The 15,581-nt window shown below is 46.1% G+C and overlaps 1 protein-coding gene across 1 annotated transcript in view; it reads left to right on the top strand.

Moving 5' to 3' along the window:
- AGBL1 (AGBL carboxypeptidase 1) overlaps nt 1–15,581 on the top strand; it is a 1,336,772-nt gene that overhangs the window by 695,068 nt on the left and 626,123 nt on the right. The gene's annotated exons all lie outside the window — the stretch shown is intronic.

Here is a 15,581-nt window from a genome sequence, read left to right as displayed (position 1 = left end):
ATGAAAGGCACGAACAAGATCTGGAGCATGGACATCAGAGGCAAAAACCCAGGAATTATCTTCCTGAGCATAACCCTTCCATTTAACCAGATACTGGAGTTTCCGTCTAGAAACACGAGAATCCAAAATTTTCTCCACAATATACTCCAATTCCCCCTCCACCAAAACCGGGGCAGGAGGCTCAACAGATGGAACCATAGGTGCCACGTATCTCCGCAACAACGACCTATGGAATATATTATGTATGGAAAAGGAGTCTGGGAGGGTCAGACGAAAAGACACAGGATTGAGAATCTCAGAAATCCTATACGGACCAATAAAACGAGGTTTAAATTTAGGAGAGGAAACCTTCATAGGAATATGACGAGAAGATAACCAAACCAGATCCCCAACACGAAGTCGGGGACCCATACGGCGTCTGCGATTAGCGAAAAGTTGAGCCTTCTCCTGGGACAAGGTCAAATTGTCCACTACCTGAGTCCAGATCCGCTGCAACCTGTCCACAACAGAATCCACACCAGGACAGTCCGAAGACTCAACCTGTCCTGAAGAGAAACGAGGATGGAACCCAGAATTGCAGAAAAATGGAGAGACCAAGGTAGCCGAGCTGGCCCAATTATTAAGGGCGAACTCAGCCAACGGCAAAAAGGACACCCAATCATCCTGGTCTGCAGAAACAAAACATCTCAGATATGTTTCCAAGGTCTGATTGGTTCGTTCGGTCTGGCCATTAGTCTGAGGATGGAAAGCCGAGGAAAAAGATAGGTCAATGCCCATCCTACCACAAAAGGCTCGCCAAAACCTTGAAACAAACTGGGAACCTCTGTCAGAAACAATATTCTCAGGAATGCCATGCAAACGAACCACATGCTGGAAGAACAAAGGCACCAAATCAGAGGAGGAAGGCAATTTAACCAAGGGAACCAGATGGACCATTTTAGAAAAGCGATCACAGACCACCCAAATGACTGACATCTTTTGAGAAACGGGAAGGTCAGAAATGAAATCCATCGAAATATGTGTCCAAGGCCTCTTTGGGACCGGCAAGGGCAAAAGCAACCCACTGGCACGTGAACAGCAGGGCTTAGCCCTAGCACAAATCCCACAGGACTGCACAAAAGTACGTACATCCCGTGACAGAGATGGCCACCAGAAGGATCTAGCCACTAACTCTCTGGTACCAAAGATTCCAGGATGACCAGCCAACACCGAACAATGAAGTTCAGAGATAACTTTACTAGTCCACCTATCAGGGACGAACAGTTTCTCCGCCGGACAACGATCAGGTTTATTCGCCTGAAATTTTTGCAACACTCGCCGCAAATCAGGGGAGATGGCAGACACAATGACTCCTTCCTTGAGGATACTCGCCGGCTCAGATGAACCCGGAGAGTCGGGCACAATACTCCTAGACAGAGCATCCGCCTTCACATTTTTAGAGCCCGGAAGGTACGAAATCACAAAATCGAAGCGGGCAAAAAATAACGACCAATGGGCCTGTCTAGGATTCAAGCGCTTGGCAGACTCGATAAGTAAAGTTCTTATGATCAGTCAATACCACCACGCGATGCTTAGCTCCTTCAAGCCAATGACGCCATTCCTCGAATGCCCACTTCATGGCCAGCAACTCTCGGTTGCCCACATCATAATTACGCTCAGCAGCCGAAAACTTCCTGGAAAAGAAAGCACATGGTTTCAACACTGAGCAACCAGAACCTCTCTGTGACAAAACCGCCCCTGCTCCAATCTCAGAAGCATCAACCTCGACCTGGAACGGAAGAGAAACATCTGGTTGACACAACACAGGGGCAGAACAAAAACGATGCTTCAACTCCTGAAAAGCTTCCACAGCAGCAGAAGACCAATTAACCAAATCAGCACCCTTCTTGGTCAAATCGGTCAATGGTTTGGCAATGCTAGAAAAATTACAGATGAAGCGACGATAAAAGTTAGCAAAGCCCAGGAATTTTTGCAGACTTTTCAGAGATGTCGGCTGAGTCCAATCCTGGATGGCTTGGACCTTAACCGGATCCATCTCGATAGTAGAAGGGGAAAAGATGAACCCCAAAAATGAAACTTTCTGCACACCGAAGAGACACTTTGATCCCTTCACAAACAATGAATTAGCACGCAGGACCTGGAAAACCGTTCTGACCTGCTTCACATGAGACTCCCAATCATCCGAGAAGATCAAAATGTCATCCAAGTACACAATCAGGAATTTATCCAGATACTCACGGAAGATGTCATGCATAAAGGACTGAAACACTGATGGAGCATTGGCAAGTCCGAACGGCATCACTAGATACTCAAAATGACCCTCGGGCGTATTAAATGCAGTTTTCCATTCATCTCCTTGCCTGATTCTCACCAGATTATACGCACCACGAAGATCTATCTTAGTGAACCAACTAGCCCCCTTAATCCGAGCAAACAAGTCAGATAACAATGGCAAGGGATACTGAAATTTAACAGTGATCTTATTAAGAAGGCGGTAATCAATACACGGTCTCAGCGAACCATCCTTCTTGGCTACAAAAAAGAACCCTGCTCCCAGTGGTGATGACGATGGGCGAATATGTCCCTTCTCCAGGGATTCCTTCACATAACTGCGCATAGCGGCGTGTTTAGGCACGGATAAATTAAATAATCGACCTTTAGGGAATTTACTACCAGGAATCAAATTGATAGCACAATCACAATCCCTATGCGGAGGTAGGGCATCGGACTTGGGCTCTTCAAATACATCCTGATAATCAGACAAGAACTCTGGGACCTCAGAAGGAGTGGATGACGAAATAGACAAAAATGGAACATCACCATGTACCCCCTGACAACCCCAGCTGGATACCGACATAGAGTTCCAATCCAATACTGGATTATGGGTTTGCAGCCATGGCAACCCCAACACGACCACATCATGCAGATTATGTAGCACCAGAAAGCGAATAACTTCCTGATGTGCAGGAGCCATGCACATGGTCAGCTGGGTCCAGTACTGAGGTTTATTCTTGGCCAAAGGTGTAGCATCAATTCCTCTCAACGGAATAGGACACCGCAAAGGCTCCAAGAAAAACCCACAATGTTTAGCATAATCCAAATCCATCAGATTCAGGGCAGCGCCTGAATCCACAAACGCCATGACAGAATACGATGACAAAGAGCATATCAAGGTAATGGACAGAAGGAATTTGGATTGTACAGTACCAATGATGGCAGACCTATCGAACCGCTTAGTGCGCTTAGGACAATCAGAAATAGCATGAGTGGAATCACCATAGTAGAAACACAGACCATTCAGACGTCTGTGTTCTTGCCGTTCAACTCTGGTCATAGTCCTATCGCACTGCATAGGCTCAGGCTTAATCTTAGACAATACCGCCAAATGGTGCACAGATTTACGCTCGCGCAAGCATCGACCGATCTGAATGGCCAAAGACATAGACTCATTCAAACCAGCAGGCATAGGAAAACCCACCATGACATCCTTAAGAGCCTCAGAGAGACCCTTTCTGAACAAAGCTGCCAGCGCAGATTCATTCCACAGAGTGAGTACTGACCACTTCCTAAATTTCTGACAATATACTTCTATATCATCCTGACCCTGGCACAAAGCCAGCAAATTTTTCTCAGCCTGATCCACTGAATTAGGCTCATCGTAAAGTAATCCGAGCGCCAGGAAAAACGCATTGACATTACTCAATGCAGGGTCTCCTGGCGCAAGAGAAAATGCCCAGTCCTGAGGGTCGCCGCGCAAAAAAGAAATAATAATCAAAACCTGTTGAATAGGATTACCAGAAGAATGAGGTTTCAAGGCCAGAAATAGCTTACAATTATTTTTGAAATTAAGAAACTTAGTTCTATCACCAAAAAACAAATCAGGAATAGGAATTCTTGGTTCTAACATAGATTTCTGATCAATAGTATCTTGAATCCTTTGTACATTTGTAACGAGATTATCCATTGAAGAGCACAGACCCTGAATATCCATGTCCACACCTGTGTCCTGAAACACCCAAATGTCTAGGGGAAAAAAAAGACTGAACACAGAGCTGAGAAAAAAAAAATGATGTCAGAACTTCTTTTTTCCCTCTATTGAGAATCATTAGGAGGGCTCCTTGTACTGTTATGTAGGCAATCCAGTGACACAGTGTGCCAGCAATCAGAGCACATACAGTGATCTGACAACAACCCAAAAACAATAGAACGAGCTCTGAGACGTGGAATCTCTGTAGACCGCAATACCTGAACCTATCCTAAGCACAACTAAAGGCAGCTGTGGATTGCGCCTGACACTACCTATGCAACTCGGCACAGCCTGAGGAGCTGACTAGCCTGAAGATAGAAAAACAAGCCTGACTTGCCTCAGAGAAATACCCCAAAGGAAAAGGCAGCCCCCCACATATAATGACTGTTAGCAAGAAGAAAAGACAAACGTAGGGATGAAATAGATTCAGCAAAGTGAGGCCCGATATTCTAGATAGAGCGAGGATAGCAAAGAGAACTTTGCAGTCTACAATAAACCCTAAAGCAAAAAACCACGCAAAGGGGGCAAAAAGACCCACCGTGCCGAACTAACGGCACGGCGGTACACCCTTTGCGTCTCAGAGCTTCCAGCAAAACGAATAGACAAGCTGGACAGAAAAAGTAGCAACCAAAAGCAAAAAAGCACTTATCTAAGCAGAGCAGCAGGCCACAGGAAAGATCCAGAAGCTCAGATCCAACACTGGAACATTGACAAGGAGCAAGGAAGACAGAATCAGGCGGAGTTAAATAACAAAGCAGCCAACGAGCTCACCAGAACACCTGAGGGAGGAAGCTCAGAAGCTGCAGTACCACTTGTGACCACAGGAGTGAATTCAGCCACAGAATTCACAACAGGCCTCATTCAAATATTGAAGATTAAAAACACTTTATGTGCTGCTGTCATCTGATGATGTGGAAACATTGTGGGCTAATCCAATCTTTGCTAATTTTTATCAGAGTGAGCCTGTCAGCACTTTGTGTTGACAGGCAAAGTGCCTGTCTGGCACTAAAAACGTTCTCAGATAGGCAGGGAAGCACAACAGCTTCAAGGCATAGAGGGGACAGCTCATGCCAGGTGTCCAGCTATGAGACCCAATAGCTGAATGTAACAAAATAATTAAGGAGTTTGTTGGTTTTGCTGGTCATGTATTGCATGACCATCTTTAAAAAAATTTCTCTCCCTGACAAAAATATCCAGTCATCAGTGCCGACACACTGGGTGGGTGTCATGAAATTGTCTCATGACAGTGTGCCCTTTGACTCTGCTGTACCTGGTTTGTGCTTCCCTCACCTCTCCTCCTTGGTTGGGCAAGGAAGCTTGCCTCCTGCTGCTAGCAATGTTTGATGGGAATTTTTCCTACATATTTTCCATAATGGCATTCAGCTATAGCACCATTTTAGCAGACTTCTCCACCTCAGGAAGGAGAGATGCAAGGGTTTCTTGTAGTGCGAGTCTAGCAGGGTGCACAACCAGTACTCTTTTTGTTATCAAGATGAATGTAACGCAAGGGTCATGGGAAATGCAGTGGTACATAAAGTCTGCCAAATATGCCAAGGTCCCTGCAGCCTACACTTTCCTATCTACACTATGATGACTACTCTCCATCTCCTCCTCCATATCCTCCTCCTCATAGGAGAGACAGCTAGCTCCTCCTTATCCTTTTCTAACTCAGCCTCCACCTCCTCATTGTTACCCAGTCTGTGCTGAGCAGATGAGATGAGGCTGGACTGTGTAGTATCTACCTGTCTCATGTCTTCCTCCATCGCCACCTGATCTGCGTGCAAAGATTCATGTTTAATTTTCATCAACAACTGCTTAATTAGGCGCAGAAGTGGGATAATTGCACTAATTATGGCGGCATCCTCACTTACCATCTTTGGGGAGTCCTCAATGTCTTGGAGAACTGCACAAATGTCAAACATATATGTCCACTCTTCAGCTGTTATGTGAGTTGAAGCAGGTATTTCACAACTGACTGCTCACAAAGCCTTGCCAAAATGTGCAGCGTGGACTTTCAGCCCATGGTGATGTCACACACCAGTCGGTGAGCTGGCACTTGCATGTGCTGCTACATTACTGCCAGAGTGGTGGCAGCTGTAGCTCACTTACAGAAATGGGCAATGAAGCCATATACCTTGACCAGAAGCTCTGGCAAATCTTGGTAGGTTTTCAGAAACTGCTGAACTACCAAGTTGAAAATGGTAGGTTCAGCGGCGAGAGCCACAGGTCTGTTTGGTATGTTATTCTTTCAATAACTCTGCCTCATGTGGGGTATGTCTGTTATACAAATTAACTTCAGCAGAGCCTGTTGCCGTTTTGCTTCCAGCTGCTGTGGACAGCGTGCTCTAAGATAACAAGTCTGAGATGGCAGATGCAGGAACTGGTGTAGGAGGTGGATTAAACCCTGACAGAAGCATGGCCATCTATCCTAGGCACCATGTGCTGTGCCAAGGTGAAACTCAGCCCTGGCCTCTACAAAGTTCACCCAGTATGCCTTTAATGAAATGTAGTGTCACTGACCAAGAACACTTGTCCATGTGTTGGTCGTTAAGTAGACAATTCCAGTAACAGCATTGATAATGACATGGGTGATGTTCTTCGACACGTGCTGGTACAAAGTGAAATGCAACACAAATAGTGGCGACCGCGTACCAAGTACCAGGACACCATCAGATCACAGGTCCCATGATGTCTACAGTGCCTCCATCTGCCCCATGATAGGGAATCCTCATCTGGGGGTTCCATCTGAATCACATATTTCAGAGATTTATATGGTAACCCCAATGTAAGCATTCAGCACAGAGCGCAGGATAAATATGAGCCGAGCCTTGCTGTGATCTTTGAGAGGCAGAATGAACAAATCAACATCATGTGAAAAATTGGTTTTATTTATTTTTACGCCGTTCTTCATGTGGTATCTGTGACTTTACTCTTTGGGTTGGTGCGATTACAGCGATATTAGATTTATATTGGGTTTTTATGTTTTGCAGCTGTCACACAGTAAAAAAACTAGTTTTTACATCACCATATTTAGACAGCTATAATTTTTCCATATTTTAGCCAACAGACTCATGTGACAGGTTCTTTTTTGCAAGACGAGTTGACATTTTTATTGATACCATTTTTGGGCACATGACATTATTTGATTGCTTCCTATTCCAATTTTTGGGAGGTAGAATGAACAAAAACTAGAAATTCAGGAATTTGTTTTTGTTGTTGTTCGTTATACCATTCTGCGTGTGGTAAAATTGATAACTATTGATAAGTCAGCTTTATTCTATGGGTAAGTACGATTACAGTGAAACCCCATTTATCTTTTTTATGTTTTAGCCCTTATACAGAATGAAACCTATTTTATAGAAAAAATAATTATTTTTGCATTGCTTTATTCTGAGAACTATAATTTTATTTTTCTGCTAGTGGAGCTTTATATTGGCTTGCTTTCTGCAGGCAGGATAACTTTTTCAGCCGTACAATTTTTATTTACAATCATCTTATTACCGTATATACTCGAGTATAAGCCGACCCAAGTATAAGCCGACCCCCCTAATTTTGCCACAAAAAACTGGGAAAACTTATTGACTCGAGTATAAGCCTAGGGTAGAAAATGCAGCAGCTACCGGTGAATTTCAAAAATAAAAATAGATGCTCCATACCGTTCATTATTGCCCCATAGATGCTCCATATACAACTGTGCTATATAGAATGCTCTGCACCGTTGATTATGGCCCCATAGATGCTCCTTATAATGCTGTGCCATATATAATGCTCTGCACCTTTGATTATGGCCCCATAGATGCTACTTATAATGTTGTGCCATATATGCTCTGCACCTTTGATTATGGCCCCATAAATGCTCCTTAGAATGCTGTGCCCCATATATGCTCTGCACCTTTGATTATGGCCCCATAGGTGCTCCTTAGAATGCTGTGCCATATATGCTCTGCACCTTTGATTATGGCCCCATAGGTGCTCCTTAGAATGCTGTGCCATATATGCTCTGCACCTTTGATTATGGCCCCATAGGTGCTCCTTAGAATGCTGTGCCATATATGCTCTGCACCTTTGATTATGGCCCCATAGGTGCTCCTTAGAATGCTGTGCCATATATGCTCTGCACCTTTGATTATGGCCCCATAGGTGCTCCTTATAATGCTGTGCCCCATATATGCTCTGCACCTTTGATTATGGCCCCATAGATGCTCCTTAGAATGCTGTGCCATATATGCTCTGCACCTTTGATTATGGCCCCATAGGTGCCCCTTATAATGCTGTGCCATATATGCTCTGCACCTTTGATTATGGCCCCACAGGTGCTCCTTAGAATGCTGTGCCATATATGCTCTGCACCTTTGATTATGGCCCCATAGGTGCTCCTTATAATGCTGCCCCATATATGCTCTGCACCTTTGATTATGGCCCCATAGGTGCTCCTTATAATGCTGTGCCCCATATATGCTCTGCACCTTTGATTATGGCCCCATAGGTGCTCCTTATAATGCTGTGCCCCATATATGCTCTGCACCTTTGATTATGGCCCCATAGGTGCTCCTTAGAATGCTGTGCCCCATATATGCTCTGCACCTTTGATTATGGCCCCATAAATGCTCCTTAGAATGCTGTGCCCCATATATGCTCTGCACCTTTGATTATGGCCCCCTAGGTGCTCCTTAGAATGCTGTGCCCCATATATGCTCTGCACCTTTGATTATGGCCCCATAAATGCTCCTTAGAATGCTGTGCCCCATATATGCTCTGCACCTTTGATTATGGCCCCACAGGTGCTCCTTAGAATGCTGTGCCATATATGCTCTGCACCTTTGATTATGGCCCCATAGGTGCTCCTTAGAATGCTGTGCCATATATGCTCTGCACCTTTGATTATGGCCCCATAGGTGCTCCTTAGAATGCTGTGCCCCATATATGCTCTGCACCTTTGATTATGGCCCCATAGGTGCTCCTTAGAATGCTGTGCCATATATAATGCTCTGCACCTTTATGGCCCCATAGGTGCTCCTTAGAATGCTGTGCCATATATGCTCTGCACCTTTGATTATGGCCCCATAGGTGCTCCTTAGAATGCTGTGCCATATATGCTCTGCACCTTTGATTATGGCCCCATAGGTGCTCCTTAGAATGCTGTGCCATATATGCTCTGCACCTTTGATTATGGCCCCATAGGTGCTCCTTATAATGCTGTGCCCCATATATGCTCTGCACCTTTGATTATGGCCCCATAAATGCTCCTTAGAATGCTGTGCCCCATATATGCTCTGCACCTTTGATTATGGCCCCATAGGTGCTCCTTAGAATGCTGTGCCATATATGCTCTGCACCTTTGATTATGGCCCCATAGGTGCTCCTTAGAATGCTGTGCCATATATGCTCTGCACCTTTGATTATGGCCCCATAGGTGCTCCTTAGAATGCTGTGCCATATATGCTCTGCACCTTTGATTATGGCCCCATAGGTGCTCCTTAGAATGCTGTGCCATATATGCTCTGCACCTTTGATTATGGCCCCATAGGTGCTCCTTATAATGCTGTGCCCCATATATGCTCTGCACCTTTGATTATGGCCCCATAGATGCTCCTTAGAATGCTGTGCCATATATGCTCTGCACCTTTGATTATGGCCCCATAGGTGCTCCTTATAATGCTGCCCCATATATGCTCTGCACCTTTGATTATGGCCCCATAGGTGCTCCTTATAATGCTGTGCCCCATATATGCTCTGCACCTTTGATTATGGCCCCATAAATGCTCCTTAGAATGCTGTGCCCCATATATGCTCTGCACCTTTGATTATGGCCCCATAGGTGCTCCTTAGAATGCTGTGCCATATATGCTCTGCACCTTTGATTATGGCCCCATAGGTGCTCCTTATAATGCTGTGCCCCATATATGCTCTGCACCTTTGATTATGGCCCCATAAATGCTCCTTAGAATGCTGTGCCCCATATATGCTCTGCACCTTTGATTATGGCCCCATAGGTGCTCCTTAGAATGCTGTGCCATATATGCTCTGCACCTTTGATTATGGCCCCATAGGTGCTCCTTAGAATGCTGTGCCATATATGCTCTGCACCTTTGATTATGGCCCCATAGGTGCTCCTTAGAATGCTGTGCCATATATGCTCTGCACCTTTGATTATGGCCCCATAGGTGCTCCTTATAATGCTGTGCCATATATGCTCTGCACCTTTGATTATGGCCCCATAGGTGCCCCTTATAATGCTGTGCCATATATGCTCTGCACCTTTGATTATGGCCCCACAGGTGCTCCTTAGAATGCTGTGCCATATATGCTCTGCACCTTTGATTATGGCCCCATAGGTGCTCCTTATAATGCTGCCCCATATATGCTCTGCACCTTTGATTATGGCCCCATAGGTGCTCCTTATAATGCTGTGCCCCATATATGCTCTGCACCTTTGATTATGGCCCCATAGGTGCTCCTTATAATGCTGTGCCCCATATATGCTCTGCACCTTTGATTATGGCCCCATAGGTGCTCCTTAGAATGCTGTGCCCCATATATGCTCTGCACCTTTGATTATGGCCCCATAAATGCTCCTTAGAATGCTGTGCCCCATATATGCTCTGCACCTTTGATTATGGCCCCCTAGGTGCTCCTTAGAATGCTGTGCCCCATATATGCTCTGCACCTTTGATTATGGCCCCATAAATGCTCCTTAGAATGCTGTGCCCCATATATGCTCTGCACCTTTGATTATGGCCCCACAGGTGCTCCTTAGAATGCTGTGCCATATATGCTCTGCACCTTTGATTATGGCCCCATAGGTGCTCCTTAGAATGCTGTGCCATATATGCTCTGCACCTTTGATTATGGCCCCATAGGTGCTCCTTAGAATGCTGTGCCCCATATATGCTCTGCACCTTTGATTATGGCCCCATAGGTGCTCCTTAGAATGCTGTGCCATATATAATGCTCTGCACCTTTATGGCCCCATAGGTGCTCCTTAGAATGCTGCTGGTGCTGCCATAAAAAAAAAAAAAAAATCACATACTCACCTCTCTTCTCAGGACGCCGGCGCTTTCAATAATTACCTGCTCCTCTGCGGCTCCGTCTCCAGCACTGACGCTCAGCAGAGGGCGCGCACTGACTACGTCACAGCGCCCTCTAACCTGAGCGTCACTGCTAGAGGACGCTGCAGACGGAGCGGTACCGGAGCGAGGAGCAGGTAATTATAGCGCTGCGCTCCCCTTACCTGCTGCGGCGCGGTCCCTGCAGTCCCTGGTTTCTCCGGCGCTGCAGCTTCTTCCTGTAATTGAGCGGTCACATGGCACCGATCATTTACAGCAATGAATATGCGGCTCCTCCCCTATGGGGGTGGAGCCGCCTATTCATTTCTGTAATGAGCGGTGCCATGTGACCACTCAGTACAGGAAGAATCTGCAGCGCCGGAGAAGCCAGGGACTGCAGGGACCGCGCCGCAGCAGGTAAGTATGACTACACAGCCCCCGCTCTGCTGACACCCGGGTATATGACTCGAGTATAAGCCGAGAGGGGGACTTTCAGCCCAAAAAAATGGGCTGAAAATCTCGGCTTATACTTGAGTATATACGGTAATAGCGTTTTATTGCACCTTTTTTATGATAATAAAGAATAAAGCATTTTTTTTTGCCTTTTTTATGGTGTTCCCTGAAGGGTTTAACTAGTGGGACTATTTTATAGGTTGGGTTATTCCAGAGGCTGTGTACCAAATACTGTATGTGTCCTTTTTTTTTTTTTTACGTAAATATATTTATTTTAATAATATTTTTCCTTTTTTTTGTTCTTTGAGGATTTTTTTTGACATTTTTAAACTTTTTAAAAAACAGTTAAAAAAAAGTCATTAAATTGTCCCAGGATGGGATATTACTATTTAGTAATAGACTTATGATCTGATAATCTGCAATGCTTCTGACTTTTACGGGAGGAGGCGTGTCAACTCCTGCTTATAGTAAGTGCTCACAGGCCAACGATAGAAGCAGACAGGGAGCTCTGCGGTGCTCCTCGATGTCACGGTTACTATGAACAGAGGTATCAGAGGTGTTAAATATCTGCGATCGGTGCAAGCACCGATTGCGGGCATTGTTGCAGGGTCTCAGCTCTAACATAGAGCTGGCAATTGCACCTGATCTTGATAGCTCTCATCTTTGAGCCTGAGCGATCACGTATCTATATGGCAGTTAGCATCTGCTATTGTGTGCAACAAACATGCAGGCAGCTGGGCATCATGGTGGCAACAATGCTTAGATGAGAAAGGAAAGCTCTAAACAGGCTCTCAATGCGTTTCCCCTCAGAAGGTTCATCAGGAGAGGTTCATACTGGCTTTATGATCAGAAGTCATGGCAAAAAATGAGGCTGCTGTCCTTTCTTATCTAAGGATTGTTGTCACCATGATGCCCAGCTGCCTGCATGTTTGTTGCACACAATAGCAGATGAGTAGTGTTGAGCATTCCGATACCGCAAGTATCGGGTATCGGCCGATACTTGCGGTATCGGAATTCCGATACCGAGATCCGATATTTTTGTGATATCGGGTATCGGTATCGGAAGTGTAAAATAAAGAATTAAAATAAAAAATATTGTTATATTCACCTCTCCGGCGGCCCCTGGACATCAGCGGGAGGATCCGGCGTCCGGCACGGCTTCTTTCTTCAAAATGCGCGCCTTCAGGACCTGTGGTATGACGTCCCGGCTTCTGATTGGTCGCGTGCCGCCCATGTGACCGCCACGCGACCAATCAGAAGCCGCGACGTCATTCCTCAGCTAAAGTCCTAGAATGAGCGCCTTTTAGGACCTGAGGAATGACGTCGCGGCTTCTGATTGGTCGCGTGGCGGTCACATGGGCGGCACGCGACCAATCAGAAGCCGGGACGTCATTCCACAGGTCCTGAAGGCGCGCATTTTGAAGAAAGAAGCCGTGCCGGACGCCGGATCCTCCCGCTGATGTCCAGGGGCCGCCGGAGAGGTGAATATAACAATATTTTTTATTTTAATTCTTTATTTTACACTTTAATATGGATCCCAGGGCCTGAAGGAGAGTTTCCTCTCCTTCAGACCCTGGGATCCATGAGGATACATTCCGATACTTGATGTCCCATTGACTTGTATTGGTATCGGATATCGGTATCGGCGATATCCGATATTTTTCGGGTATCGGCCGATACTATCCGATACCGATACTTTCAAGTATCGGACGGTATCGCTCAACACTACAGATGAGTATGATTCATCTTGGAACTTTATTTACTAGTACTCTGATGTTTAATGGGGTAAACCATCATAATAACATAGTAACTAGTGTTGAGCGATACCTTCCGATATCGGAAAGTATCGGTATCGGTTTGGATCGGCCGATATTCAAAAAATATCGGATATCGCCGATACCGATACCCGATCCCAATGCAAGTCAATGGGACCAAAATATCGGAATTAAAATAAACCCTTTCTTTCCTTGTAGGTTCATTCTACATGAAGGAAAACAACTAAGAATAATGCCGGATGTATTTGGGGAGGTGGCGGAGACATTAAAGTCATAGAGGTTTATCCCAATCAAATAGAATAGCATGTTTTTTGTTTTTTTTTAAGACGTTCGGAGTGACAAAGATATTGACTATGTAAATTTTTTTTTTATTTTGTCAGATATTGATGTTTCACTATTCCACGCCCTTCCCCTTCTTTTTTTTCTTTTTTTTTTTCTTTTCCCACACTTTCATCTTCATCATCATCAGCATCTTTGACATCAACTTCTTCACCTTATTCATCTTCTTCTTCATCTTCTACCTATTTTTTTTTTTTTATTACATTCTTCATATTCATTTTATTCAACTATTATTATTCTTCTTATTCTACATATTCTTTTTATTCCACTGTTATTATTCTTCCTATTCTACTTCTTCATCATATTCTCATTTGTGACAGGCATTCCCGTAGTTGTTATCTATAAAAGTTTGAAGATTACACCTTCCGTTCTGCCAGTCACAAAAGTTACATTTGTCCGCGTTCAGTTTGGCCTGCAGCATCAGGCTTTATCCAGGGGCACCACGAGGAGGAACGGACTCACCCCCATACACTGCTTAGTCTTCTTCTGCATATAATTTAGATAATATCTTTTGCTCTGATATTAAGTCTTATGCTTAATGTTCTTCTGCTCTTTGTTCTGCAGCCTCTTGTTCTTCTGCTTCTCGGTCTTCCATGTTGTCGTCTCCAGGGTCGTCGTCTCCAGTGTCGTCATCTCCGCCGTCGTCGTCTCCGCCGTCGTCGTCATCGGGGTGGTCTTCCGTGTCGTCGTCATCGTGGTGGTCTTCCGGGTCGTCGACGTTAGGGTCTTCAACTTGGAAATGTAGCAGAAGGTACAAGAAGGCTGAGAAAATGCCAAGAACCAGCTGATGGAACTGGAACTCGGATGGCTACCCGAAGGTTCAAGAGCCTATGGAACTACCGAGGACCAGCTGACGTTACTGGAACCCGGTTACTAAGCAGGAGGTACCCGTGCTAAAAAGCACTACCAAGGACCGCCTGACGTTGACGGAACTCGGATACCCAGAAGGAGGCACCTAAGCCAAAGGCTCTGCCCGGAACCAGCTGACGTTACTGGAACCAGGATGGGGAGCAGAAGGTACAAGAGCAAAAGACACTGCCGAGAACCAGCTGACGGTACTGGAACCCGGATGGGTAGCCGAAGGTCCAAGAGCCAATGGAACTACCGAGGACCAGCTGACGTTACTGGAACCCGGTTACTAAGCAGGAGGTACCCGTGCCTGAAAGCACTACCAAGGACCACCTGACGTTGGTGGAACTTGGATACCCAGAAGGAGGCACCTAAGCCAAAGGCTCTGCCCGGAACCAGCTGACGGTACTGGAACCAGGATGGGGAGCAGAAGGTACAAGAGCAAAAGACACTGCCGAGAACCAGCTGACGGTGCTGGAACCAGGTGGTGGACCCGAAGGCCCACAGGAGAGGAGAGAACAGCTAGGCCGCGAGGCAGCCGCAGTTACCGAACCCCAACAGTCCTACAGGGGGAGCTGGGCCTACTGGCACTACATAACCAGCCTTGACTACCAGTTCACGCAGCCCACATAGGAAGCTCCTAAACTGGAGGCACCCTGGAGTTGGCTAACCCGACCGCACCACGACGAGGCAAGCATAGGTGTCTCAGTGAGCTTGACACAACCCGGAAACAGCTGACGGTGCTGAAACCAGGCTTGGCACGAGGGAGTACCTGTGACAAAAACACTGCCGAGAACCAGCTGGCGGTGCTGGAACCCGGATGCGTTGCCCCAGTGTGCAAGAGCCAATGGCACGACCGAGGACCAGCTGACGGTGCTGGAACCCGGTTACTAAGCTGTAGGTGCCCGCGCTTAAAAGCACTACCAAGGACCGCCTGGCGTTGGCGGAACTCGGATACCCAGGAGGAGGCACCTAAGCCAAAGGCTCGGCCCGGAACCAGCTGACGGTGCTGGAACCAGGTGGTGGACCCGAAGGTCCACAGGAGAGGAGAGAACAGCTAGGCCACGAGGCAGCCGCAGTTACCGAACCCCA

The sequence above is a fragment of the Ranitomeya imitator genome, chromosome 4 (genome assembly GCF_032444005.1).
Source record: "Ranitomeya imitator isolate aRanImi1 chromosome 4, aRanImi1.pri, whole genome shotgun sequence".
NCBI classification, from domain to species: Eukaryota; Metazoa; Chordata; class Amphibia; order Anura; family Dendrobatidae; genus Ranitomeya; species Ranitomeya imitator.
The sequence above is the reverse complement of the archived record's forward strand: the minus strand, read 5'-3'. Positions and strand labels throughout refer to the sequence as shown.